Source organism: Heptranchias perlo, unplaced genomic scaffold, assembly GCF_035084215.1.
Source record: "Heptranchias perlo isolate sHepPer1 unplaced genomic scaffold, sHepPer1.hap1 HAP1_SCAFFOLD_808, whole genome shotgun sequence".
Taxonomy (NCBI): domain Eukaryota; kingdom Metazoa; phylum Chordata; class Chondrichthyes; order Hexanchiformes; family Hexanchidae; genus Heptranchias; species Heptranchias perlo.
The window spans coordinates 28899-54128 of record NW_027139843.1 but is presented as its reverse complement, the minus strand read 5'-3'; the positions used below and the strand labels follow the sequence as shown (position 1 = coordinate 54128).

At 43.2% G+C, this 25230-nt stretch overlaps 1 non-coding gene and 1 pseudogene across 1 annotated transcript; one reads left to right on the top strand and one right to left on the bottom strand.

Annotated features, from left to right (window-relative positions):
* Positions 1–995: 995 nt before the first annotated feature.
* On the bottom strand, positions 996–25024 carry LOC137319301 (zinc finger protein 132-like; annotated as a pseudogene).
* trnay-gua (transfer RNA tyrosine (anticodon GUA)) lies at positions 21075–21168 on the top strand. Its single transcript has 2 exons — positions 21075–21111; positions 21133–21168. It is a non-coding gene; the product is annotated as a tRNA-Tyr (tRNA).
* Positions 25025–25230: the final 206 nt, after the last annotated feature.

The window sequence follows — 25230 nt, the reverse complement described above, 5'->3', positions numbered from 1 at the left end:
GGTGGATTTGGAATTCCTGAGCAACCGCACTGCACATTTTCCAGATCTGCTTGGAGCACCAATCCCTTCAATTCATCACTTACAGGGACAATTCGATTCCCGGTTTCTTTTCCCTGAGCTTGGTGAGATCTTAAAAATTGAAAGCGACTAATATCAGAGCTAACCTCGTCACCGACATGCTCACAGATACAGAGCGGCCACAATCTGCTTCAGTGAGATGAAAGCCCAGAGCGGTTTCAAGGTCGAATGCAATTGGAAGCAAAGCTCGTTCAATGAAAGTGCAGGTCATTGAGGTGCCTTTAAAGTCCTGATTGTTTGAACTGAACTTCTTCCGAGACCGCGTGAGATTCAGGTGGAGTGATTTGGGGACTTCTTTTCTCTCTTTGCAAAAGTCTGAACCGCAGTTCAAGGATCAAAAGTCTAGTTCCAAATAAGGGCTTCTCCAGGGTATGAACCTCGAATCAAGAATTATACCCCGACCTTAACGAGCCCAGAAACAAGAACGTATCACGGACACATTCCATGAGAGGGCTGACTGTATCATGAAAAGGCATTTTTGAAGAGACCTCCTGATCAGTTCCGTGTTGGATCCTGAACAAAACACAGCACTTGTGTGCTTCTCAAATTCACTAAACACCATGAATTACACAAAGGCACCGCTGGGAGTTGAACCCAGAATCTCCTGTTTACGAGACAGGTGCTTTAACCAACGAAGCCATGGAGCCAATTCATGGGAGCGTTTCCCACCTCCTCTCATTAATATCTATCAGCTACACGTCACATTCTGTTGGGGGTTCAGACTGTTTGATCTTTGTCTCTTTCGCTTGCCCGTTTCCCTGTGAATCCCGATACTGACTGCGTTTCAGGCTGTGTTTATCTTTCTGTGTCCATCAGTGCTTTGATACACGAATGAATATTTGTGCTTCTGTTTGTTACTTTAAATAAATTCGGGATGGACAATTCTCGCTCTGACACTGAAGAACGAATTGAGCAAATTTCACAGTGAAGTGTTGTTTATTTTGGTGCTGAAACTAAAAAAATCGTAAAAGGTGCAAAGAGGGAAAACGAGAAAAACTTGTGAGTGAAATTAAGGACAACTTTCAAGGTTTTCACACGTACATTAAGAGAAAGAAGGGTGACTAAGAGTAATGTGGGCCCTTAAAGACAGATGGAGGTGATATTGTAATTGAAAATCAGGAAATGGCAGAGTTGCTGATACTCACAGAAAAGCATGAGGACAATATACCAGAGACACGAGGAAAACTGAAAATAAATCAAGGGGATTCAGTGTAAGTAAAATAATGGTATTGGAGTAAACAATTAGACTGAAGATAGACAAATCTCCAGGACCTGATGTTTACCATCCCAGGGGACGAAGGGGAATAGGTGAGGAAATTGTACATGCTTTAGTCATGATCGTTCAAAACTCTCTTGATTCAGGAATTGTTCCATGGATTGAAAAAATTGCCAATGTCATTCCGTTTTATATGAAGGGTAGGAGAGATAAAACAGGAAATTATAGACCTATTAGTCTGACGTCTGTTGTGGGGAAGTTACCAGAATCTGTTATTAGGGAAAGAATGACTGAGCACTTGGATAAACATGAATTGATCAGAGAGAGTCAGCATGGATTTGTAAAGTGTAAGTCAAGTCTAACAAAACTAGTTGAACTTTTTGAAGATGTAACTAACGTGGTAAATGATGGAGTGTCTATGGGTGTTATGTGTATATTGACTTCCAGAGGCACTCGTTAAGGTTTAGCATCAGAGACTGTGAACAGAAATGAGAGCACGTGGAATTTATAGCAACCCATTGACATGGGGAGGGAGTTGGTTTGGAGGTAGGAGACAGAGAGTAGGGTTAATGGGTATGTACTCAAATTGACAGGATTTGATTAGTGGTGTCCCCCAGGGATCTGTATAAATGAGGCAGATAAAGGAATAGAGAGCGGTATATCCAGGTTTGTTGACGACACCAAGTTAGGAGGCGCAGTGAGCAGTGTAGATGGGAGCATAAAGTTATAAAGGGAAATTGATAGATTCAGTGAGGTGGTAAAACTGTGTCAGATGGAGCTTACATAGAATTACATAGAATGTACATCACAGAAACAGGCAATTCGGCCCAACTATGCTGCAGACGAGCCTCCTCCAACCCCTCTTCATCTAACCCGATGAGCAAACCTGAATATTCCTTTCTCCTCCATGTGTTTATCCAGCTTCACCGTAAATGCATCCATGCGATTCGCATTAACTACTCCTTGTGGTGGCGAGCTGCACATTCTAACGCCTCTCTGGATAAATATGTTTCTCTTGAATGCCAGATTGGATTGATTGATGACTATTATATTCATGGCCCTAAGTTCTGACGTCCCCACTCCCAAAAGTACAAACACCTTATCGACATCTGACCTATCAAACCCTTGCATAATCTTAAAGTCCCATATCAGGACTTCTATTTTCGATACAAAAGAGCCCCAGAGTGTACAAAGTTTCAATCTGGGGAAATGTGAGACCATCCACTTTGGCCCGAAGCAAGATAAATCAGAGTATTTTCAAAATGGTGAGAAGCCAGGAACTGTGGGTGAGCAGAGATACTTCGGGAAATCAGGAAGAGTTGGCAGACAGGTGCAAAAAATAATGAAAATGGCTAATGGAATATCGGCCTTTATCTCAAGGGAACTGGAATTCAAAAGGGTGGAAGTTATGTTAGAATTCTATAAACTCTGCTAAGGCGACATTTAGAGTACGGCATTCAGTCCTGGGCACCAGACCTCAGGAAGGATATATTGGCCTTGCAGGAGGTGCAGCGCAGAAAGACCAGAATGATACCGGGGCTAAAATGTTTAAATTATGAGGACAGGTTGCGTGGACAAGGTTTGTATTTCCTCGTGTATAGAGGATTAAGTGGTGATGTAATTCAGGTGTTGAAGGTGATTCAATGATCCAATGGTGGGTGTGTGAGTTGGTGCTGAATCGGTCCCCTTCAGTGAAGAGAGGGTCAGCGGGCGCCTGACAGACACGGCTCGGAACGGGACTCGCTTCTCTCCGGCGGCAGCGGCTGGTTTAGAGAGATCTCTCTGTCTGCTGCTGTTACTCCACCTCCCGCACTCTGGGAGAACCGCGGAGGTCGGTCCTCATTTTTCTCTTATGGATCCGGCTCCATCCGTTTACTGTTGACGGGAGTGCGTCTGATACCAAGTCAGTCAGAAGCGGGTGAAAATCACAACATAGGCACAGGCCCAAGGACTGGGGACTGGTTTGATATTGGGTCCTTTTTAAGGGACCGGCTGTAGAATGTTTGTGTAATAATAATGATCAGAATTAACTTTGATACAATGAAGTTTTTTGCAGTTATTTCCCATTTCCACCCTCACCAGTTTTATACAGTAACAGGTAACAATGTTTGAGGGATGTGATGTCCAGTGTTGGTGGAATCAGTGTAATTTAACTTGATACATTGAAGAATCTCTTGTCTATCCCAGGCTCTTACCTTTGGATTAGACCCTCACCTAGTTTAAAATTGGTCACTCACTGATATAAATAAACCAGTAACAATCCCGAAACCTCAGCGGGTATTTTTGTTCCGATACTTAATGACGGTCCCAATTTCCACTGAAATTCTCAATCAGCAAATCCCAGAGGCTGTTTCGGGTTTGACAAACTGTGAAACAGATTGTTTTAAAAGCCGGAAAGAGGGAAAAACTGGTGGTTGATATGAAGTGTTATACATTATCTCTTTCTGTTTCAGATTTACAATTTCTCTTTGTGTGTTACTGACAGGAGAGGCTATAACGGAGCCCAGTGACTGGGTAACGAGCTGCACTGAGTCATTGGCCTGTGTTACAGACCGGCTCGTTGGACCTGCTCATTTCGTGAACTCACTGGTGTCTCAGCACGTGTGATGACTGAGTGAATCCCTTCCCACACACGGAGCAGGTGAACAGTCTCTCAACCAATGGGCATGCGTTGATGTGTCAGCAGTTCATTTCTACTTTTAAGCTCTTCTCACAGTCACTGCATGAAAAGGTCACTCAATAGTGTCAACAAGTTAATGTTTCAGAAGGTGGGATGATCGAGTGAATCTCTTCCCACACACGGAGCAGGTGAACAGTCTCTCCCCAGTGTGAGTGCGTCGATGTCTCAGCAGTTCGTTTCTGATTTTAAATCTCTTCCCACAGTCAGAACATTTAATGGTCACTCAGTGTGAACTCGGTGGTGTTTCAGCAGGGTGGATGACTGAGTGAATCCCTTCCCACACACGGAGCAGGAGAACGGCCTCTCCCCAGTGTGAGTGCGTTGGTGTTTCAGCAGTTCAATTTTGCTTTTAAAGCTCTTCTCACAGTCAGAACATTTAAAAGGTCTCTCATCAGTGTGAACTCGCTGGTGTGTCAGCAGGTTGGATGACTGAGTAAATCCCTTCCCACACATGGAGCAGGAGAACGGCCTCTCCCCATTGTGAACTCGCTGGTGTGTCAGCAAGGTGGATGAATGAGCGAATCCCTTCCCACACACTGAGCAAGTGAACGGCCTCTTCCCAGTGTGAACTCGCTGGTGTGACAGAAAGTGTGATGACCGAGTGAATCCCTTCACACACACGGAGCAGGTGAACGGCCTCTCCCCAGTGTGAGTGCGTTGGTGTTTCAGCAGTTCAATTTTGCTTTTAAAGCTCTTCTCACAGTCAGAACATTTAAAAGGTCTCTCATCAGTGTGAACTCGCTGGTGTGTCAGCAGGTTGGATGACTGAGCGAATCCCTTCCCACACACGGAGCAGGAGAATGGCCTCTCCCCAGTGTGGGTACGTTGGTGTTCCAGCAGATTCCTTTTGCAGTTAAACCTCTTCTCACAGTCAGAACATTTAAAAGGTCTCTCCCCAGTGTGAACTCGCTGGTGTGTCAGGAGGCCGGATGACTGAGCGAATCCCTTCCCACACATGGAGCAGGTGAACGGCCTCTCCCCAGTGTGACGGCGTCGATGAGTTTCCAGCTCTGAAGGGTAATTGAATCCCTTCCCACAGTCCCCACATTTCCACGGTTTCTCCGTGGTCCGGGTGTCCTTGTGTTTCTCCATGTTGGACAATCAGTTGAAGCCTCGTCCACACACAGAACACGTGTACGGTGTCTCCCCGCTGTGGACGGTGCGGTGTTTTTTCTGGCTGTGAAACTGGTTAAAGCTCTTTCCACAGTCAGTGCACTGGAACACTCTCACTCGGGTGTGTGTGTCTCGGTGCTTTCCCACTCACACTGATGTTTGAAATCTTCTCCCACAGACAGAACAGACAAACATTTCTCCTTCCACATTCAAAGGCCGATGATATTCAGGTCCTGATGAATCGAGAGACTCTGTCAGATCTTGACGTGATCTTTGGTTTGAGTTTCCCTCTGTAAATCCTCCCCTGTAAAAGGAGTTTATAAAAGTTATCACTGTAAGTACAGGATAGAAATTCAGATCAGATAGCTCTACTTTCTATGGAACATTATTTCCTCTCTCATTCCTCAAAGCTGAAAATCCCCATCCCACACACTCTCCCTCCTCCCTGTGCTGAAATCCAAACCCATCGCATCATCTTTCAGTGGCCCGAAACCATGAGTGAAAGGGTGAGAGAGAGAGAGTGAGTGTGAGAAAGTGAGAGAGGGAGTGTGAGAATGAGTGTGAGAGAGTGAATGTGAGTACAGCAGTGCGCTCGGTGTGGAGAATGAAGTGGGGCAGGTGGAGCATGTTTCAGTGGGGCAGCAGTGATCATAATCTCATTAGGTTTGGAACAGTTATGGAAAAGGACAGGGGACAGTCAAATGTGAAAATTCTGAACTGGAGGAGGGCTAATTCCAGTGAGTTAAAAAGGGATCTTGTCCTGGTGGATTGGAATCAAAAATTGGCAGGCAGAACAGTAATTGAACAGTGGGAGGCCTTCAAGGAGGAGTGGGTTTGGGAACAGAGTAGACAGATTCCCATGAGGAGGAAAGTAACAGCATCCAAAGCGAGAGCTCCCTGGATGACTGAAGATATGGAGATCACCATTTCTCCTTCATTTACAGACGCTCCCTGACCGATCACCATTTCTCCTGCATTTACAGACGCTCCCTGACCGATCACCATTTCTCCTGCATTTACAGACGCTCCCTGACCGATCACCATTTCTCCTTCATTTACAGACGCTCCCTGACCGATCACCATTTCTCCTTCATTTACAGACGCTCCCTGACCGATCACCATTTCTCCTGCATTTACAGACGCTCCCTGACCGATCCCCATTTCTCCTTCATTTACAGACGCTCCCTGATTCGATGAGTCACGAGGTTTGACGCTGACACTGCGCATGCTCGGAGGCCGCGGGCCGTGTGTTGAGTTTCGGGTCTGATCTAAACCGGAGCCCCCGGAGTGTAGAGAGAGAGAGGAGAATGTTCACTGTTTGATATTCGGGCCCGGGGCCGCACTCGGGGTTTGTGAAGCCCCCGCCCCCTCCCCCGGGGTTTATTAACCCGCTCCCCCCGCCCATCTCTCACCTGTTGCCGACACGATCTCGGCCTCACTCCCCGCCCGCCGCGCATGCTCAGCTCACACTGCCCGGGTGATTGACGGGAGCTCCGGACCAATAGGAAGAGCGGAGAGGGGCTGGAGGACCGAGCGGGCGGTTGGTCCTCCAACCAATTGGGGTGGGTGAGGGGCGGGACTTGCGGCACCGAGTGGGCGGGGCTGAGCCCGGATCTCCCTCATTGGCTGAAACTCTGCATCAATTTTAAACCTGATTGATGTCAAACTCGAGGGAAAAAACTGGACTTTAATAAAGGACAAAGAGGAGGGAATATTGGAGGGAATAACACAGTGTAGGGATAAAATGGATTAATTCAGGACAGACAGCAGGGAATATTGGAGGGAATAACACAGTGTAGGGATAAAATGGATTAATTCAGGACAGACAGCAGGGAATATTGGAGGGAATAACACAGTGTAGGGATAAAATGGATTAATTCAGGACAGACAGCAGGGAATATTGGAGGAAATAACACAGTGTAGGGATAAAATGGATTAATTCAGGACAGACAGCAGGGATTATTGGAGGGAATAACACAGTGTAGGGATAAAATGGATTAATTCAGGACAGACAGCAGGGAATATTGGAGGGAATAACACAGTGTAGGGATAAAATGGATTAATTCAGGACAGACAGCAGGGATTATTGGAGGGAATAACACAGTGTAGGGATAAAATGGATTAATTCAGGACAGACAGCAGGGATTATTGGAGGGAATAACACAGTGTGGGGATAAAATGGATTAATTCAGGACAGACAGCAGGGAATATTGGAGGGAATAACACAGTGTAGGGATAAAATGGATTAATTCAGGACAGACAGCAGGGATTATTGGAGGGAATAACACAGTGTCGGGATAAAATGGATTAATTCAGGACAGACAGCAGGGATTATTGGAGGGAATAACACAGTGTAGGGATAAAATGGATTAATTCAGGACAGACAGCAGGGATTATTGGAGGGAATAACACAGTGTAGGGATAAAATGGATTAATTCAGGACAGACAGCAGGGAATATTGGAGGGAATAACACAGTGTAGGGATAAAATGGATTAATTCAGGACAGACAGCAGGGAATATTGGAGGGAATAACACAGTGTAGGGATAAAATGGATTCATTCAGGACAGACAGCAGGGATTATTGGAGGGAATAACACAGTGTAGGGATAAAATGGATTAATTCAGGACAGACAGCAGGGATTATTGGAGGAAATAACACAGTGCAGGGATAAAATGGATTAATTCAGGACAGACAGCAGGGAATATTGGAGGGAATAACACAGTGTCGGGATAAAATGGATTAATTCAGGGCAGACAGCAGGGAATATTGGAGGGAATAACACAGTGTCGGGATAAAATGGATTAATTCAGGGCAGACAGCAGGGATTATTGGAGGGAATAACACAGTGTAGGGATAAAATGGATTAATTCAGGACAGACAGCAGGGAATATTGGAGGAAATAACACAGTGTAGGGATAAAATGGATTAATTCAGGACAGACAGCAGGGAATATTGGAGGGAATAACACAGTGTAGGGATAAAATGGATTAATTCAGGACAGACAGCAGGGATTATTGGAGGGAATAACACAGTGTAGGGATAAAATGGATTAATTCAGGACAGACAGCAGGGAATATTGGAGGGAATAACACAGTGTAGGGATAAAATGGATTAATTCAGGGCAGACAGCAGGGAATATTGGAGGAAATAACACAGTGTCGGGATAAAATGGATTAATTCAGGGCAGACAGCAGGGAATATTGGAGGGAATAACACAGTGTAGGGATAAAATGGATTAATTCAGGACAGACAGCAGGGAATATTGGAGGAAATAACACAGTGTAGGGATAAAATGGATTAATTCAGGACAGACAGCAGGGATTATTGGAGGGAATAACACAGTGTAGGGATAAAATGGATTAATTCAGGACAGACAGCAGGGAATATTGGAGGGAATAACACAGTGTAGGGATAAAATGGATTAATTCAGGACAGACAGCAGGGAATATTGGAGGGAATAACACAGTGTAGGGATAAAATGGATTAATTCAGGACAGACAGCAGGGATTATTGGAGGGAATAACACAGTGTAGTGATAAAATGGATTAATTCAGGACAGACAGCAGGGAATATTGGAGGAAATAACACAGTGTAGGATAAAATGGATTAATTCAGGACAGACAGCAGGGATTATTGGAGGAAATAACACAGTGTAGGGATAAAATGGATTAATTCAGGACAGACAGCAGGGAATATTGGAGGGAATAACACAGTGTAGGGATAAAATGGATTAATTCAGGACAGACAGCAGGGAATATTGGAGGGAATAACACAGTGTAGGGATAAAATGGATTAATTCAGGACAGACAGCAGGGATTATTGGAGGGAATAACACAGTGTGGGGATAAAATGGATTAATTCAGGACAGACAGCAGGGATTATTGGAGGAAATAACACAGTGTAGGGATAAAATGGATTAATTCAGGACAGACAGCAGGGATTATTGGAGGAAATAACACAGTGTAGGGATAAAATGGATTAATTCAGGACAGACAGCAGGGAATATTGGAGGAAATAACACAGTGTAGGGATAAAATGGATTAATTCAGGACAGACAGCAGGGAATATTGGAGGAAATAACACAGTGTGGGGATAAAATGGATTAATTCAGGACAGACAGCAGGGATTATTGGAGGGAATAACACAGTGTAGGGATAAAATGGATTAATTCAGGACAGACAGCAGGGATTATTGGAGGGAATAACACAGTGTAGGGATAAAATGGATTAATTCAGGACAGACAGCAGGGAATATTGGAGGGAATAACACAGTGTCGGGATAAAATGGATTAATTCAGGGCAGACAGCAGGGAATATTGGAGGGAATAACACAGTGTAGGGATAAAATGGATTAATTCAGGACAGACAGCAGGGATTATTGGAGGAAATAACACAGTGTAGGGATAAAATGGATTAATTCAGGACAGACAGCAGGGAATATTGGAGGGAATAACACAGTGTAGGGATAAAATGGATTAATTCAGGACAGACAGCAGGGAATATTGGAGGGAATAACACAGTGTAGGGATAAAATGGATTAATTCAGGACAGACAGCAGGGAATATTGGAGGGAATAACACAGTGTAGGGATAAAATGGATTAATTCAGGACAGACAGCAGGGATTATTGGAGGAAATAACACAGTGTAGGGATAAAATGGATTAATTCAGGACAGACAGCAGGGATTATTGGAGGAAATAACACAGTGTAGGGATAAAATGGATTAATTCAGGACAGACAGCAGGGATTATTGGAGGAAATAACACAGTGTAGGGATAAAATGGATTAATTCAGGACAGACAGCAGGGAATATTGGAGGGAATAACACAGTGTAGGGATAAAATGGATTAATTCAGGACAGACAGCAGGGAATATTGGAGGAAATAACACAGTGTAGGGATAAAATGGATTAATTCAGGACAGACAGCAGGGAATATTGGAGGAAATAACACAGTGTAGGGATAAAATGGATTAATTCAGGACAGACAGCAGGGATTATTGGAGGGAATAACACAGTGTAGGGATAAAATGGATTAATTCAGGACAGACAGCAGGGAATATTGGAGGGAATAACACAGTGTAGGGATAAAATGGATTAATTCAGGACAGACAGCAGGGAATATTGGAGGGAATAACACAGTGTAGGGATAAAATGGATTAATTCAGGACAGACAGCAGGGAATATTGGAGGGAATAACACAGTGTAGGGATAAAATGGATTAATTCAGGACAGACAGCAGGGAATATTGGAGGGAATAACACAGTGTAGGGATAAAATGGATTAATTCAGGACAGACAGCAGGGATTATTGGAGGGAATAACACAGTGTGGGGATAAAATGGATTAATTCAGGACAGACAGCAGGGATTATTGGAGGAAATAACACAGTGTAGGGATAAAATGGATTAATTCAGGACAGACAGCAGGGATTATTGGAGGAAATAACACAGTGTAGGTATAAAATGGATTAATTCAGGACAGACAGCAGGGATTATTGGAGGAAATAACACAGTGTAGGGATAAAATGGATTAATTCAGGACAGACAGCAGGGAATATTGGAGGAAATAACACAGTGTAGGGATAAAATGGATTAATTCAGGACAGACAGCAGGGATTATTGGAGGAAATAACACAGTGTAGGTATAAAATGGATTAATTCAGGACAGACAGCAGGGATTATTGGAGGAAATAACACAGTGTAGGGATAAAATGGATTAATTCAGGACAGACAGCAGGGAATATTGGAGGAAATAACACAGTGTAGGGATAAAATGGATTAATTCAGGACAGACAGCAGGGAATATTGGAGGAAATAACACAGTGTAGGGATAAAATGGATTAATTCAGGACAGACAGCAGGGAATATTGGAGGAAATAACACAGTGTAGGGATAAAATGGATTAATTCAGGACAGACAGCAGGGAATATTGGAGGAAATAACACAGTGTAGGGATAAAATGGATTAATTCAGGACAGACAGCAGGGATTATTGGAGGAAATAACACAGTGTAGGGATAAAATGGATTAATTCAGGACAAACAGCAGGGATTATTGGAGGGAATAACACAGTGTAGGGATAAAATGGATTAATTCAGGACATACAGCAGGGATTATTGGAGGAAATAACACAGTGTAGGGATAAAATGGATTAATTCAGGACAGACAGCAGGGATTATTGGAGGGAATAACACAGTGTAGGGATAAAATGGATTAATTCAGGACAGACAGCAGGGAATATTGGAGGGAATAACACAGTGTAGGGATAAAATGGATTAATTCAGGACAGACAGCAGGGAATATTGGAGGAAATAACACAGTGTAGGGATAAAATGGATTAATTCAGGACAGACAGCAGGGATTATTGGAGGGAATAACACAGTGTAGGGATAAAATGGATTAATTCAGGACAGACAGCAGGGATTATTGGAGGAAATAACACAGTGTAGGGATAAAATGGATTAATTCAGGACAGACAGCAGGGATTATTGGAGGGAATAACACAGTGCAGGGATAAAATGGATTAATTCAGGACAGACAGCAGGGATTATTGGAGGAAATAACACAGTGTAGGGATAAAATGGATTAATTCAGGACAGACAGCAGGGATTATTGGAGGAAATAACACAGTGTAGGGATAAAATGGATTAATTCAGGATAGACAGCAGGGATTATTGGAGGGAATATCACAGTGTAGGGATAAAATGGATTAATTCAGGACAGACAGCAGGGATTATTGGAGGAAATAACACAGTGTAGGTATAAAATGGATTAATTCAGGACAGACAGCAGGGAATATTGGAGGAAATAACACAGTGTCGGGATAAAATGGATTAATTCAGGACAGACAGCAGGGATTATTGGAGGAAATAACACAGTGTAGGGATAAAATGGATTAATTCAGGACAGACAGCAGGGAATATTGGAGGAAATAACACAGTGTAGGGATAAAATGGATTAATTCAGGACAGACAGCAGGGAATATTGGAGGAAATAACACAGTGTCGGGATAAAATGGATTAATTCAGGACAGACAGCAGGGATTATTGGAGGAAATAACACAGTGTAGGGATAAAATGGATTAATTCAGGACAGACAGCAGGGAATATTGGAGGAAATAACACAGTGTAGGGATAAAATGGATTAATTCAGGACAGACAGCAGGGATTATTGGAGGAAATAACACAGTGTAGGGATAAAATGGATTAATTCAGGACAGACAGCAGGGATTATTGGAGGAAATAACACAGTGTAGGTATAAAATGGATTAATTCAGGACAGACAGCAGGGATTATTGGAGGAAATAACACAGTGTAGGGATAAAATGGATTAATTCAGGACAGACAGCAGGGAATATTGGAGGAAATAACACAGTGTAGGGATAAAATGGATTAATTCAGGACAGACAGCAGGGATTATTGGAGGGAATAACACAGTGTAGGGATAAAATGGATTAATTCAGGACAGACAGCAGGGAATATTGGAGGAAATAACACAGTGTAGGGATAAAATGGATTAATTCAGGACAGACAGCAGGGAATATTGGAGGAAATAACACAGTGTAGGGATAAAATGGATTAATTCAGGACAGACAGCAGGGATTATTGGAGGAAATAACACAGTGTAGGGATAAAATGGATTAATTCAGGATAGACAGCAGGGATTATTGGAGGGAATATCACAGTGTAGGGATAAAATGGATTAATTCAGGACAGACAGCAGGGATTATTGGAGGAAATAACACAGTGTAGGTATAAAATGGATTAATTCAGGACAGACAGCAGGGAATATTGGAGGAAATAACACAGTGTCGGGATAAAATAGATTAATTCAGGACAGACAGCAGGGATTATTGGAGGAAATAACACAGTGTAGGGATAAAATGGATTAATTCAGGACAGACAGCAGGGAATATTGGAGGAAATAACACAGTGTAGGGATAAAATGGATTAATTCAGGACAGACAGCAGGGAATATTGGAGGAAATAACACAGTGTCGGGATAAAATGGATTAATTCAGGACAGACAGCAGGGATTATTGGAGGAAATAACACAGTGTAGGGATAAAATGGATTAATTCAGGACAGACAGCAGGGAATATAGGAGGAAATAACACAGTGTAGGGATAAAATGGATTAATTCAGGACAGACAGCAGGGATTATTGGAGGGAATAACACAGTGTAGGGATAAAATGGATTAATTCAGGACAGACAGCAGGGATTATTGGAGGAAATAACACAGTGTAGGGATAAAATGGATTAATTCAGGATAGACAGCAGGGATTATTGGAGGGAATATCACAGTGTAGGGATAAAATGGATTAATTCAGGACAGACAGCAGGGATTATTGGAGGAAATAACACAGTGTAGGGATAAAATGGATTAATTCAGGACAGACAGCAGGGATTATTGGAGGAAATAACAGAGTGTAGGGATAAAATGGATTAATTCAGGACAGACAGCAGGGAATATTGGAGGAAATAACACAGTGTAGGGATAAAATGGATTAATTCAGGACAGACAGCAGGGATTATTGGAGGAAATAACACAGTGTAGGGATAAAATGGATTAATTCAGGACAGACAGCGGGGATTATTGGAGGAAATAACACAGTGTAGGGATAAAATGGATTAATTCAGGACAGACAGCAGGGAATATTGGAGGAAATAACACAGTGTAGGGATAAAATGGATTAATTCAGGACAGACAGGGGGGATTATTGGAGGAAATAACACAGTGTAGGGATAAAATGGATTAATTCAGGACAGACAGGGGGGATTATTGGAGGAAATAACACAGTGTGGGGATAAAATGGATTAATTCAGGACAGACAGCAGGGATTATTGGAGGGAATAACACAGTGTAGGGATAAAATGGAGTAATTCAGGACAGACAGCAGGGATTATTGGAGGAAATAACACAGTGTAGGGATAAAATGGATTAATTCAGGACAGACAGCAGGGATTATTGGAGGAAATAACACAGTGTCGGGATAAAATGGATTAATTCAGGACAGACAGCAGGGATTATTGGAGGAAATAACACAGTGTAGGGATCAAATGGATTAATTCAGGACAGACGGCAGGGATTATTGGAGGAAATAACACAGTGTAGGGATAAAATGGATTAATTCAGGACAGACAGCAGGGATTATTGGAGGAAATAACCCAGTGTAGGGATCAAATGGATTAATTCAGGACAGACAGCAGGGATTATTGGAGGAAATAACACAGTGTAGGGATAAAATGGATTAATTCAGGACAGACAGCAGGGATTATTGGAGGGAATAACACAGTGTAGGGATAAAATGGATTAATTCAGGACAGACAGCAGGGATTATTGGAGGGAATAACACAGTGTAGGGATAAAATGGATTAATTCAGGACAGACAGCAGGGAATATTGGAGGAAATAACACAGTGTAGGGATAAAATGGATTAATTCAGGACAGACAGCAGGGAATATTGGAGGAAATAACACAGTGTAGGGATAAAATGGATTAATTCAGGACAGACAGCAGGGATTATTGGAGGAAATAACACAGTGTAGGGATAAAATGGATTAATTCAGGACAGACAGCAGGGATTATTGGAGGGAATAACACAGTGTAGGGATAAAATGGATTAATTCAGGACAGACAGCAGGGAATATTGGAGGGAATAACACAGTGTAGGGATAAAATGGATTAATTCAGGACAGACAGCAGTGAATATTGGAGGAAATAACACAGTGTAGGGATAAAATGGATTAATTCAGGACAGACAGCAGGGATTATTGGAGGGAATAACACAGTGTGGGGATAAAATGGATTAATTCAGGACAGACAGCAGGGATTATTGGAGGAAATAACACAGTGTAGGGATAAAATTGATTAATTCAGGACAGACAGCGGGGATTATTGGAGGAAATAACACAGTGTAGGGATAAAATGGATTAATTCAGGACAGACAGCAGGGAATATTGGAGGAAATAACACAGTGTAGGGATAAAATGGATTAATTCAGGACAGACAGGGGGGATTATTGGAGGAAATAACACAGTGTAGTGATAAAATGGATTAATTCAGGACAGACAGCAGGGATTATTGGAGGAAATAACACAGTGTAGGGATAAAATGGATTAATTCAGGACAGACAGCAGGGAATATTGGAGGAAATAACACAGTGTAGTGATAAAATGGATTAATTCAGGACAGACAGCAGGGAATATTGGAGGAAATAACACAGTGTAGGGATAAAATGGATTAATTCAGGACAGACAGCAGGGAATATTGGAGGAAATAACACAGTGTAGGGATAAAATGGAGTAATTCAGGACAGACAGCAGGGATTATTGGAGGAAATAACACAGTGTAGGGATAAAATGGATTAATTCAGGACAGACAGCAGGGATTATTGGAGGAAATAACACAGTGTCGGGATAAAATGGATTAATTCAGGACAGACAGCAGGGATTATTGGAGGACATAACCCAGTGTAGGGATAAAATGGATTAATTCAGGACAGACAGCAGGGATTATTGGAGGAAATAACACAGTGTCGGGATAAAATGGATTAATTCAGGACAGACAGCAGGGATTATTGGTGGAAATAACACAGTGTAGGGATAAAATGGATTAATTCAGGACAGACAGCAGGGATTATTGGAGGGAATAACACAGTGTAGGGATAAAATGGATTAATTCAGGACAGACAGCAGGGATTATTGGAGGGAATAACACAGTGTAGGGATAAAATGGATTAATTCAGGACAGACAGCAGGGATTATTGGAGGGAATAACACAGTGTAGGGATAAAATGGATTAATTCAGGACAGACAGCAGGGATTATTGTAGGAAATAACACAGTGTAGGGATAAAATGGATTAATTCAGGACAGACAGCGGGGATTATTGGAGGAAATAACACAGTGTAGGGATAGAATGGATTAATTCAGGACAGACAGCGGGGAATATTGGAGGAAATAACACAGTGTAGGGATAAAATGGATTAATTCAGGACAGACAGCAGGGATTATTGGAGGAAATAACACAGTGTAGGGATAAAATTGATTAATTCAGGACAGACAGCAGGGATTATTGGAGGAAATAACACAGTGTAGGGATAAAATAGATTAATTCAGGACAGACAGCAGGGATTATTGGAGGAAATAACAGTGCAGTGATAAAATGGATTCATTCAGGCCAGACAGCAGGGATTATTGGAGGAAATAACACAGTGTGGGGATAAAATGGATTAATTCAGGACAGACAGCAGGGATTATTGGAGGAAATAACACAGTGTAGTGATAAAATGGATTAATTCAGGACAGACAGCAGGGATTATTGGAGGAAATAACACAGTGTAGGGATAAAATGGATTAATTCAGGACAGACAGCAGGGAATATTGGAGGAAATATCACAGTGTAGGGATAAAATGGATTAATTCAGGACAGACAGCAGGGAATATTGGAGGAAATAACACAGTGTAGGGATAAAATGGATTAATTCAGGACAGACAGCAGGGATTATTGGAGGAAATAACACAGTGTAGGGATAAAATGGATTAATTCAGGACAGACAGCAGGGAATATTGGAGGAAATAACACAGTGTAGGGATAAAATGGATTAATTCAGGACAGACAGCAGGGAATATTGGAGGAAATAACACAGTGTCGGGATAAAATGGATTAATTCAGGACAGACAGCAGGGAATATTGGAGGAAATAACACAGTGTCGGGATAAAATGGATTAATTCAGGACAGACAGCAGGGATTATTGGAGGAAATAACAGTGTAGGGATAAAATGGATTAATTCAGGACAGACAGCAGGGATTATTGGAGGGAATAACACAGTGTAGGGATAAAATGGATTAATTCAGGACAGACAGCAGGGATTATTGGAGGAAATAACACAGTGTAGGGATAAAATGGATTAATTCAGGACAGACAGCAGGGAATATTGGAGGGAATAACACAGTGTAGGGATAAAATGGATTAATTCAGGACAGACAGCAGGGATTATTGGAGGGAATAACACAGTGTAGGGATAAAATGGATTAATTCAGGACAGACAGCAGGGATTATTGGAGGAAATAACACAGTGTAGGGATAAAATGGATTAATTCAGGACGGACAGCAGGGAATATTGGAGGGAATAACACAGTGTAGGGATAAAATGGATTAATTCAGGACAGACAGCAGGGATTATTGGAGGAAATAACAGTGTAGGGATAAAATGGATTAATTCAGGACAGACAGCAGGGATTATTGGAGGAAATAACAGTGTAGGGATAAAATGGATTAATTCAGGACAGACAGCAGGGATTATTGGAGGAAATAACACAGTGTAGGGATAAAATGGATTAATTCAGGACAGACAGCAGGGAATATTGGAGGAAATAACACAGTGTAGGGATAAAATGGATTAATTCAGGACAGACAGCAGGGATTATTGTTGGAAATAACACAGTGTAGGGATAAAATGGATTAATTCAGGACAGACAGCAGGGATTATTGTTGGAAATATCACAGTGTAGGGATAAAATGCAATGGATGTTGTGAAGATGGATTGTTAAAAAGTGTTTGATAAGATGCCGGACAGGAGGCTTGTTGATCAGATTAAAGCTCACGGTGTTACAGGGAATGGGTCAGTGTGGATGGGAAGTTTGATAAAGGGCAGAGTATTGGTTAATGGATGTTTTTCAGACTGTGGGGATGTAAACAGTGGTGTCCCCCAGGGGCAGTGTTGGGACCATTGCTCTTCTCAATACAGAGCAATGACCTGGGCTTGGGTACAAGGGCATAAGATCAACATTTCCTGACAACACCAAGATTGGGAGCATTAAGAACTGTGAAGAGGAATGTTCGCAACTTCAGTGTGACATCGGAACATTAGGAACAGGAGTCGGCCATTCAGCCCCTCGAGCCTGTTCCACCATTCAGTGCGATTTGTGTCAGTGACTGTGGGGTTGGTTTATATCAGACAGGAGGAGATTGGTGTCAGTGACTGTGGGATTGGTTTATATCAGAGTGGAGGTGATTGGTGTCAGTGACTGTGGGATTGGTTTATATCAGTGTGGAGGTGATTGGTGTCAGTGACTGTGGGGTTGGTTTATATCAAACAGGAGGAGATTGGTGTCAGTGACTGTGTTTTTTTTATATCAGACTGGAGGTGATTGATGTCAGTTTCTTGTTTCAGGAACTGGAATTAACCATTTAGCCCCTGAAGTCCACTCCGCCATTCAATTGGATCAGGACTAATCTGTACCACAACTCCATTTGCTCTTCTTTGCTCCACGTCCCTTTCACCCCTCACACAACACAAATCTATCAATCTCAATATTGAAAATTTCAATCGAGCCCGAGCATCCACAGCCTTTCGGAGAAGTGAGTTTGTAATTTCCACTAACCTTTGTTTGAAAAATTGCCACCTTATTTTGCTCGTAAATGACCGAGCTCTAATTTTAAGATTATCAAGAAGGTGGCAGATGGAGTATAATGTGGGGAAATGTGGAAATTATTCACTTTGGTCGGAAGAATAGAAAAGCAGAATATTTTTTTGAAAAGTGAGAGTCTAAGAAATGTTGGTGTTCAGAGGGATTTGGGTGTCCTTGTACATGGATCACAGAAAGTTAATATGCAGGTGCAGCAAACAATTTGGAAAGCAAATATTATGTTGGCCTTTATTGCAAGTGTGTTGGAGAATAAGAGTGAGGAAGTCTTGCTGCAATTATATTGGGCCTTGGTGAGACCACACCTGGAGCACTGTGTACAGTTTTGGTCTCCTTACCTGAGGAAGGATATACTTGCCTTCGAAGGGGTGCAACGAAGGTTCACTAGATTGATTCCTGGGATGAGAGGGTTGTTGTATGAGGGGAGATTGAGTAGAATGGCCCGATATTCTCTGGATTTTAGAAGAATGAGAGGTGATCTCATTGAAACGTCTAAAATTCTTAGAGGGCTTGACAGGGTTGATGCTGAGAGGAAGTTTCCCCTGGCTGGAGAGTCTAGAACGAGGGGGCACAGTCTCAGGATAAGTGATCGGCCATTTAGGACTGAGATGAGGAAAAATTTCTTCACTCAGAGGGTGGTGAATCTTTGGAATTCTCTACCCCAGAGGGCTGTGGATGCTCAGTCATTGAATATATTCAAGAATGAGATCGAGAGATTTTTGGACACCAAGTGAATCAAGGAATCGGGCAGGAAAGTGGAGTTAAGGTAGAAGATCAGCCACGTTCTGACTGAATGGCAGAGCAGGCTCGAGGGGCCGTATGGCCCACTCCTGCTCCGATTTCTTGTGCTCTCTTGTTCTGGATTCCCCCTCCAGAAGAAATCATTTCTCTGTATCTAACTTATTGAATCCCTTTATTATTTTAAACACCTCGATGAGGTCACATCTCAATGTTCTAAACTCATGGGAATAAAAACCAAGTTTATGCCACCTCTCCTCATAATTTAACCCTTTTAACCCCGGCATAATTCTGGTGAATCTGCACTGTACCTTTTCTAAGGCCGATTTATCTCTCCCTCGGTTCGGTGCCCAGTTCTCCAGGTGGGGTCTGACCAAGGTTCATTACAACTGAAGCATCACTTCTGTATTCCAACCCCACTCGAGATAAAGGTCAACATTCAATTAGACTTGTTGATTATTGTCAAGATTTGTAAGGAATTTGCAAAGGATTTGAGGGGATCTTCAAGTTGGGATGTTTCTTTATTCTGTCCACTCAAGGAGTTTGATAACAGACTTACTCCTTTGAATTTAGTGCTGGATTATTGGGCCGTGATGTGTTTACTTGTTTGTATTTTGTTAAATACATTTGCTGAGTGTATTTAAATTGAAGACGAGATTCCCAGGCCTGATGCTCTATTCACACATCGAAGGTGAGGGAGATGCTGTGGGACACACGATAAGTCCAGTAGCTGAAAGTGATTCACAGACTGGGTTTTGTGTTTAGTGATCCCGGGGACATTACTGATACCTTCCCTGGATCCCAAGGCTGGGAGAGGCACTCGGGAAGGACCGGGGAGCTGGGACTTGGCCATGAGAGTAATTGAAGGTATGAGAACTGAAATAATCTGCAGTGAGAAAGGAGAAAAGGCAAAATAATCGGTAATGAGGACATCAATTAGTCTCTTATCTTGAATTCATCAAGTAATTGACCCATTCTGTTTGAAACAAAGTTGATTTATTTGACATCGATCCAGAATATTGAATTTCAGCCCAGTTGTAGCGGTTATTAACATCAGCAGAAACAAATCCCAACTTCCAGAATGAAGTTCTGCTGCTGAAACCCTCATCCGTGCCTTTGTTTACCTCCAGACTCGACTATTCCAATGCTCTCCAGGCCCGGCCTTCCACTTTACACCCTCCGTAAACTTGAACCCACAATCTCCAGATCAATAATCAGTCCCATTATTCATTGTGTCACTGGCCCAGGCTGTGGAGAACACGGAGCAGCTCCCACTCCCACAGCACTGCGGTATGAGCAGGTACCGAGTCAGCCTCAGTCATGAGCACTGGAATCCACGAGTCCGGGTGTGTCAAAGGTGCACGGTGAACAATCACCAAAGTGAAACATTTTTGCCGCTTCCCTTCGATACCTCAGCTGGTCGAGCGACAAGACTGTCGTGGAAAATAAGACAAAGTCATCCTTCCGTCATTTGTTCAATTCCTGCTCGAAGGAGAACGCGTGATTTTGCAATAAGCAGCAATTAGTTCAAGGTCGCTCTCTGAACTTTACAGGCACCTCACAGATTAACATGTTGCCATGAAGGCACAGGACGTCTCTTTTCCTTTCTCAAACCTGAAAACTTTCTGTGTCTGCCCAAACAAGGCTGCTCTGCCTCTGCTCACCAGCAGGGAGCGCTTTTGAGCAGCAATACTTCAAAACACTCAGCTCTCGCTTTCAGGCAAAAGAAGTCTTCGATCAGCACCGGACTCCACGAGTCTGAACGTGTCAACAGGCGCACGGTGAACAATCACCAAAGACAGCACTGTTTATCACTTCCCTTCGATAGCTCAGCTGGTAGAGCGGAGGACTGTAGTGAATAAAACAAAATAAAGTCATCCTTAGGTCGCTGGTTCAATTCCGGCTCGAAGGAGTGAGTGTGATTTTGGAATAAGCAGCAATTACCTCAAGGTCACTCTCTGAACTTCACAGGCAGCTCACAGATTAACATGTTGTCACTCAGGCACAGGACACCTCTTCTCCTTTCCAAAACCAAAAAGCTTTCTGTGTCTGCCCGAGCACGGCTGTTTCACTCGAGCATTTCCCTCTGCTCACCAGCAGGGAGTGCCTTTGAGCAGCAACACTTCAAATCGCCCTCAATTTCAGGCAAAATGGTCTTCGATCAGTCAGTCAGTCAGGGCTCTCGCTGCTCCTCGAGCTCGGGCGGCTGTTGCTTTCCGGTGACCTCGTCTTCCTTCCGAAGGCTCGGGCTCTTCTCAGCATCACTCATGATTACTGTGGCTTCCCGTTCTGCTGTTCCTCACTTGCTGATGCTCGATACCGCCGATTGGAGCAAAGTATTTAATATATTCAGGGAGCGGCAACCCAAGGCAAGATTTCTCTGCTGGTCTTGGAGCAGCTTGAAGGCGAGTGTGAGGCAGGAACTGTGAGGGGCGATTTACAAACAGCAAACGAGGAATTAGCTCAACTGGTGGAGCGCTCACTTGGCCTGTGAGAAGTAGCGGGATCGTTGATTATATTCTCCACTCACCGTTTGTCCTGGTGCAATTATACAGAAACAAGAGTGTTGTCAGTGAGTCCATCGCCCATGGACTTCCTAAACTTCACTGTGTGTTTGGGTACAGAGAGATCAAGGGGCAGCAAATCTTTTGATGCGCTGCAGGAAGCAAAAGTTCTTGATTTTGCTGTGCAGCAAAGATGGAAAGATGAGGTGAGAGATGGAAAAAAAGCTTCGTAATCCTTGATGCCTTCTCTGAAGATTGGATTCAGGACCTTCAGATTATGACACTGATGCACTGCTTGCTGCACTGAGAAGGCACTTACCAGGTATGGAGCCAGGCAGCACCACCAAGTAGGACAGCTTGAAAGGTATTGAAGGCCATAAAATTTTGCATTAAAAAATCCAAGCCAGGTAGGAATCGAACCTAATGCATTATCCATTGCACCACTGGCCCAGATTATAACGAATTGGTAGCAGTGGGAGGCAGTGGGCATGGCGGAGGTACTAAATAAATACATTGCATCTGTCTTTCCCAAGGAAGAAGACGCTGCCAGAGTGTCAGTAAAGGAAGATGTTGTAGAGATACTGGATTGGCTCAAAATTCATAAACAGGAGGTACTGGAAAGGCTGGCTGTACTTAAAGTAGATCCGTCATCTGGTCCGGATGGGATGCATCCTCGGTTGCTGAGGGAAGTAACGGTGGAAATTGCAGAGGTACTGGCAAAAAACCTCCAAACATCCTTAGATATGGGGGTGATGCCAGAGGACTGGAGAATTGCAAATGTTACACCCCTGTTCAAGAAAGGGTGAAAGAAAAAATCCAGCAACTACTGACCAGTCAGTTTAACCTCGGTAGTGGAGAAAGTTCGAGCAACGATAATCCGGGACAGAATTAGCAGTCAATTGGACAAGGATTAGGGAAAGCCAGCACGGATTTGTTAAAGGCAAATCGTGTTTAATTAAATTGATACAGTTTTTTGATGAGGCAACAGAGAGTAGATGAGGGCAATGCAGTTCATGTGGTGTGTATGGACTTCGAAAAGGCGTCAGATAAAGTGCCGCATAATGGGTTTGTCATCAAGATTGAAGCCCATGGAATAAAAGGGGCAGTAGCAGCATGGATACAGAATTGGCTAAATAACAGGAAACAGAGTGTAGTGGTGAACGGTTGTTTTTCGGAATGGAGGGAGGTGTACAGTGGTGTTCCCCAGGGGTCGGTGCTGGGACCACTGCTTTCCTTGATATACATTAATGACTTGGACTTGGGGATACAGGGCACAATTTCCAAATTCTTGCTACCAAAATGCTCCACTTCACTGTCATCTGCATTAAAATTCATCGGCCAATTATACACCCATTTTGCAAGTTTATTAATGTATTTTGTATTTGGTCGCAATCTTCATCAATATTATCCAAACTCCACCCCACCCCGCCAATCTGGTGTCATCTGTAAATTTTGAAATTGTACTTCCGATTCCCGAGTCCAATTCGTTGATGTGAATTGTGAACAGTGGTCCCAGAACCAATCCTTGTGGAGCCCCACTTTCCACCTTATACAGTGTGAGTCGCTACAATTAACCCCACTCTCTGTTTTAGAGCAGTAGTCAAGAGAAACTTCTTTACATAGGGAGTAGGCAGTCTGTGGAATTCACTTCCACGGTTAGTGTTTGGGGCACACAGTTCTGTAATGACAAGTGGTCCTCATGTTTTTATCCAAGACAGGCCTCAGCCCAGTCATTTACTCCAAATGTTGGTGCAATAGTTCAAGCTCAGAGGTGCCAGGTATCGGGAGCAGCAGTAGCTGTAAATAAAATCTAAATGTAAGTAAATACCAATACAGTTCATCTTCATCTATTTCTAGTTTAATAACGTTTGCTGAATGTGGCCCAGGCCAAGTGCCAGGATATCGGGTCAGGTTCACCATCGGAAATGAGTTTGACATCCCTGAGATAGACAATGTGAACCGGATAACCCTCATCCACTAACCCAGCAACTTCTTCAAAAAACTCAAGCAAGTTTGTAAGACACCATTTTCTTTCCCAGAAGCCGTGTTGAGTATCTCTAATGGCTCCTTCTCTTTCCCCGTGATCATAAACAGCATCTCTTAGGATCCCTTCAAGCATCTTCCCTCTGATCGAGGTCACACTGATGGGCCTGTCATTCCCCGGCTCTGATTTGTCCCCTTTAATGAAAATGGGAACTACGTGAGCTCCCTTCCAATCTCAGGGGACAATCCCTGACTCTATTGAGCTGTTGAAGATACAGGCAAGGGGCTCACAGAGCACCCGTCCCATCTCTTTAAACACCCGGGGGTGGATATCATCTGGACCTGGAGCACAATGCATCTTGAGAGTTCATATTTTATCCAAAGTGACATCCCATTCTATTTTAATATTTATGATGTTATTGTTGACAGCACATCCCACAGCTGGAATCTGAGCATCATCCACAGGAGTGTAGACTGATGAGAAATAGTCATTCAACAGCTCTGCCATAGCCCGGGAATCTGTCCTGAACTGTCTTTCAGTGGCCCTAAAGCATCTTTAATGGTCTTCTGACTCCTGACGTAGCTGGAGAGACATTTGCTATTATTCTCAGAATTGGGCACCATCTTCTTTTCCAAAGATCTCTGAGCTTCTCTAATGGCTGCTTTTGTCTCCCTCGATTGTGGGTGATATTTGACCCAATTCTCCTGTAAACTGAATTCATCCTGATCCGATCTGGGTTAAATGTAAGACAGTTCGGGGAGTCAGGAATCATTCACCGCTAGACCCACACTGAGAGGTAAAACCCCAGACGGTTCCTTAGTAAGGATTCCTCTGGTACCTCAGCATATCTTTGTCAGCTATCTTACAGTCCACTCCTGGAGGCCCCACTCCCTGAGCCTACAACCTTCAGCAGGGTCAGTGGTGGAGTTCCGCAGTGTGAGTGATCCCAGAGTAACTGTCGGGATCGCTCCCACCCTGTGGATGGTCCGGATCGTGTATTTTTAGTGATCCTGGTGTCTAACACGCACACATCAATAAAACCGGGAATTCTGGAAACACACTGCAGGTCCTTCTTTATCTGGAGATCAAATGACTGTTGTATAATTGTACCAGCAGTTCACAGGCTCCTGGGAACTCCTCCCTCTGCTATTTTAATTCAGACTTTAAATCATTTATTTTAAGTGGGTTTATTTTAAATGAGTCAACGCCTGCCTTAAATGGTCGACTCAGGACTGTCACACAAACAGGTTAAATCTTCATAGAATAATTACCACAGTCATTTTTAGACTGGACGCCACACAGTGACTTTTCTGTCTGTGAAGAGAGACGAGAAAGACCAAAGTGCCGTTTGCCCCTCTCAGTGTGGCCCTGAAGGACTGTGTCCAGGCTGAAGTTCTGTTCCCACCGGACAATCCTCCCCCCAGATTGTCCTTTCTGAGCTCCAGTCAGGTGATGCTAAACACTCAGGTGGGAAAGGCCAAAATCT